Source organism: Physeter macrocephalus, chromosome 20, assembly GCF_002837175.3.
Source record: "Physeter macrocephalus isolate SW-GA chromosome 20, ASM283717v5, whole genome shotgun sequence".
Taxonomy (NCBI): Eukaryota; Metazoa; Chordata; class Mammalia; order Artiodactyla; family Physeteridae; genus Physeter; species Physeter macrocephalus.
In genome coordinates this window covers 81,900,994-81,905,993 of record NC_041233.1, presented here as the reverse complement: position 1 = coordinate 81,905,993, position 5,000 = coordinate 81,900,994, and the positions used below count along the sequence as shown (strand labels likewise).

Below are 5,000 nucleotides of genomic sequence, written 5' to 3'. Positions count from 1 at the left end.
GAGGGCCTCTCGGCCCCCGGGGGCCCCCTGCATGGGTTCTGCAGTGAGGACGGGCGGTCCCCCGTGGCCCACCGGTTGGTGCAGTCGGGGGCAGTTTCTGCATCCTCTTCCACATGGTGTGACACTAAGGACCGGTGCAGCCAGCTCGGGCCAGGTGACCTGGGCCCCTGCCGCCATCCGTGGAGCTTCCCTTCTCGCCTGCAAAGCAAGGTGGTGGGCGCTGTCAGTAACCACAGTTGCCCTGCTTCCATCGGGTGGCTGCCCCGCGAGGGCCCAGAGGTTAGGCTGCGTACCCGAGGTCACACGCACCCTGTAAACAGGAGCCCGTCTCTGCCCCGGGCCTGGGGCCTCACACCCCACACCGCACTGCTGCTTCAAGGGGGTCCGTATTCTGGGAGGGTCTCGGACACACTGACGTCACCAGAAAGGGTCACCTCTGAGGTCCCACGTTTGTTATCTGAAAGTCGTCTGCTGCAGTGCTTTGCCCACAGGCTGCTTGGAGAACACCATGCATCTGAGGTTGCTACTGAGAAAGGCCATAAATAACCATACGGCTTGTCCGCACTGGGACCTCTAGTCCTGCCACCTGCAGAAGCTGTAACCTCTGAGGCGTGTTTCTGGGGGTGGCCGGCACCTGCTGAGCCCCACGAGGGCAGAGGGGACGAGGGCTCGTTCTGGGACAGCGTGGCCTCCACGTGCTCACGTGGCCAGGGCGGCAGGGGAGGTCCGTGCGGGAGCCTGGCTGGGAGCCGGGGGCTCTGTCCACGTGCCGTCACCTGCTGCAGGATGCCCGGGCAGTTCTGGCCTCCCCCTCGGTCGTAGGCCTCTCCTCTGTCCAGTGGGCGGGTGACAAGGTGGAGACGAGGTCCCTTCCTCTTTGGGGCTGGGAGAGGGAGGAGGAGTGACTCACTCACCCCCTTCAGGAAGCGTGAATGCAAAATGTAAAGTTTTCCAGTGACCACTCTCCAACGGGCTCCGTGTCACTCCCAGGCCGTGCCTGGCTTGGGTCCTTGCAGAGAGCCAGGGCTGCTGTCCCCAGAGGCACCCACACCCTCAGCAGCCAGGGCTGCCGGTGACACCGGGGTCCTTGATGGGGGTAGGCCGCCTCCTCTCCAGCCCCCAGCGGCCCTCAGGTGGTCAGGAGGGGAGAGAGGTTCCCTGCCCCATGCCAGGGCCCGTTTCCTCCCGTGGGAGGTGCTCCGGGCCTCCTGGTGAGCCCGGGAGGCGAGATGGAGGGAGGGCGGCGCCCCGAGCTGGTGAGGCCTCCATGTGTTAAATACAGCCGCGCAGAAGCGGGTTATGAAGTCGGGGCGCTTGTGAGCGCTTGTACCCGCGGCCACCGTGGCCGCCAGGTCCCGGGAGGTGGGGGCCAGGCTCCCCGCAGCGCTGGGCCATCTCTGCAGGGCCCCTGACGGCCTGTGGGCGCCCGTCCGGCTCTGGCTGTGAACTCAGGCCGTGGGGTCCTGGGCGCCCCGCTTGGCTCCGCCCGGTGTGGCCCAGGGACCTGGGGGAACCCCCGAGTCCCGCTTTCTCCTCGGCGCCGTGTGTGACCCGGGCTCCCGTTGGGTCTGGGTTCCTTGGAGGAGGGGACGTTTATGAGCTGGGCGGCTGGGAGCCAGACCACGTGTGGGCTCCACGCTGCCGCGTGCCCCGTGGGCGCCAGGTTGGGTCAGGCACCCGGTGAGCGCGTCCGTACGTGGTGGGACCCACGGCTCTGCCCCAAACAGACGGGGAGTCGGCTGTCCCCGTCAGCCCCTCTGGCCTCCTGGCCGCTCCCCCGCGGGTGCCTCCGGCCCTGCTCCTGACATCGCGTTCTTGACCCGCGGGCTTTTGGTGCTGAGGTCGGCGGGCTGCCGTCAGGAGCAGCGACTCTTTTTTGAGAGGAGACACAGTAGCAGGAAGGTCTGGTTCTTCACCCCACCGTTGGCCACCGACGATGGTGGCCCGCGTGGCAGGAAAGGGCCCCATGCGGAGCATCGCGGCGGACGCGGGTGCGGCTGGAGGGGAAGGCGCGAGGGCGGAGGGCCGCCCGCCACCGCCAGCGGGTGTCCCGTGGCCGAGGGCCTGCCTCTCTGGGGCCGCGGTGGGGCAGCGCTCTCTGCAGCCCGCTGCCCTCGGCCGGGCGGGACGCTTTCCTTGGCCGGAGGCCTCGTGCCCGCAGGGCGGCGGGCGTCCCCGAGTCTGTTCCAGTGACACCCGCGTCCCGACGCCGTGACCCCTCCCTGCTGATGGGGCTTCTCGGACCCCAGGTTCAGGGTCCCGGCTGCCCAAGGCTATGGGGTTTCCTCCATCAGGAGTTCTCCCACGAACGGGCCTTTCAATGAAGCCATTCAGTGAGCTTGGCCTCTCCGCGGGGGCTAATTTACAGCCTTCCCCCACACCCCCATCATTAACGGGAATATACATTTCAAACGCACGTAAGGGATACGGGGGCCTACACTCCCAGGGAGCAGAGGAAAGGTGGGGTCATAACCTGTCTGACCTGGAAGCTTCTGTCTGATTTGCATTGCCCTGAAATTGATGGGACAGAGAAGCAATCATTGGGAATTGCTCTCCCTCTGAAAGCTGAGCCAGCCCTTCTGGAGGCAGGACACGGGCGCAGCCCCTGCGGGGAGGGCCCCGTCCCCTGGGCATCTGGCTCCCATCAGCATCCCCGGGCCTGGAGGCTGCGCGGACACCGTCACACTGAACCCTCGGGGCGAGGCCGCCAGGCCTGGGGATGAGGAACCAGAGCGCTGAGGAGGGCCCCCTCCCCGCCGCCCGCAGCCAAAGGCAAAGGCCTAAGTGATCTGTTTACAGCCATCTGAGAAGCACCAGATTCTTCAGAACCAGACCCGATTAGTCAACCCAGAGTGGGCGTAGGTGGGGGGGGTCAGGCCAAGCCCATCCATCCAGGCCCCTTTGCCTGCTGCTTTCAACTACTATAAAGACACAATTACCTTGGGAAGCAGTGGCAGTGCAGTTGATTAGCGCGGTGAATTAAAAGAATGAGTCACAATGACATGTCCGGCTCTTCCGTACTAGTCCTTTGTATTCCCAGCGTGCCTCACCCCTGTTGTAAGAAGGTCAAAAATTAGAGAGAGAACAATTTTCAAGCGGCTAGCACTTAGGAGCAGAATTAACAATCACTCTGTATGTAATTGCCAGTTAATAGTAAATTGCCTTCTAGACTGTAAAATGCAATATAAACGGGTGGGCACCTAAAATTAAATTAATGAGATATTTGCTGCATTTAAACGTGAACAGTGCAAATTAATAACTGAGTGTAATGCTTGTTTTAATATTTGTCTAATAGTGTATCATTTGCTTGTTTAATAATAATTAAAATAGTCCCGGAATATCCTACCTGAGGAACTCGGCGGTCTGGGCAGGTTGAACAGTTTCACATTCGTCATTTCACCAGTAGAAAGACATCAAATTGTTAAGAGCAATAAAAGAAATTATTTTTTAATTAGAATGTAAGCATTGCGGTGTTACTTGATTAAGACAGACTGGAATTTGTATGCTTCTAATTGAAATGGTTTGAGCGAAAACTGCTTTTACAGACACACGTTCCAAGTGTGAGGTGTTCGTGCACAGATGCGAGTGTCCCCCATTTCCTAACACGTCCATTTGGCAGAAGGGTTTTCCTAACACACAAAAAAGCTGGAGCTGCTTGGTGGTGGCCTGAGTCCCAGCGTGGCTCCGCGGGACGCCGGGACGCAGCCGCGGGGCTCTTCCTGTTGACCGCTTGTACCCAAATGTGTGGGTGACCCACCCTCAGTTTAGAGATTTCTTTTGCGCAATTAAAGGAATTATCACCAGTTACCAGGAATCAACACGCTGTCTGCCACGGGCCCAGCCAACCCAGTTACTAAACAAGATGCTGGCAGCGACGGTGTCCAGGGCCAGAGCGGCACGCACAGAGCTTGGGCCGGTCTTAGGTCTGCAAAGCGTTGACTACATGGGGACATAAAAATGGTCATTTTCTGCACAAAGACGTGCATTTAGTTTCAGTCGTGAAATCATCACTCAACCAGTAGCTGCTAACAGTTTGTGTTCTTCCCGATACAGTGTTTATGGTTTGTTGGTTTGTTGGTTTTTTAAAATCCCGTTGTGCCTTAAAACCGGCGACATGTCAAGGAGGTGACCGCCCTGTCCTCGGGAGCTGTCCCGGCACCAGGGGGTGGGGTCTGTTGGCTCGCCCGGGGCCACCACGTCCTCTCGCAGCCTTCTGCCACCTAACCCACACTTCGCCTCACCCCTTGAAGGGCGCTGGCGTTCCTGAAGTGTTTTAAAGCTCTTTTGTGAGTGTTCAGATGTGATTCTGTCAACAGCACGGTGACACACGGTAGAGTCAATGGCGCCCTCGACCACAGCCGGCTCCAGCTAGCTCTCTCCCAGGCCAGCGCTCTTCAAACAAATTACCTGTATCCACGGAGCAAATGATTCCTAATTGCCTTCCACAAATCATACTGTTTCTACTTCGCCAAACTAAACGCTAATGCCTTCCCCTTCGATGTAAACCAACCGATTATTTCGATTCTAAGTTCTTAACCACGGAGACGGACACGGCGGAGATACTTTGACTCCGAGTTCCGAGTCCAGGAGTCACAGACTCAGCGAGGCCCGGCGGCTCCGGCTGCCACCTGTGCGTTCCCGGCTGCCGCGGGCGCACCGCAGGCGCAGGGCTTCCACTGGCCCCAGCTCGCCGGTTGGATGGTGTCGGTGGAAATCCGCCGTCCCCTGGAGGATAGACAGCCTCGCTCGCACGTGAGGTTAGTTATGTGGGAGAACATGCTGAGCTCAGGCCACCTCTGGGCGTGGAGACCAGCTGGTCATCTTTGGGGTCATTGGCGGGGCTCCTTAGGGCCGCAGAGGAAGGGAGGGCGTGCCCCGCCCCCCCCCCCCCCCCCCCCCCCCCCCCCCCCCCCCCCCCCTCCGCCCCCCCCCCCCCCCGCCCCCCCCCCCGCCCCCCCCCCCCCCCCCCACCCCCACCCACCACCCCCTCCCCCCCCTCC

The 5,000-nt window shown here is 60.7% G+C and overlaps 1 protein-coding gene across 14 annotated transcripts in view; it reads left to right on the top strand.

The window, feature by feature from the left end:
- Positions 1-5,000, top strand: part of EBF3 (EBF transcription factor 3) — a 117,485-nt gene that overhangs the window by 88,408 nt on the left and 24,077 nt on the right. The window lies entirely within an intron of this gene.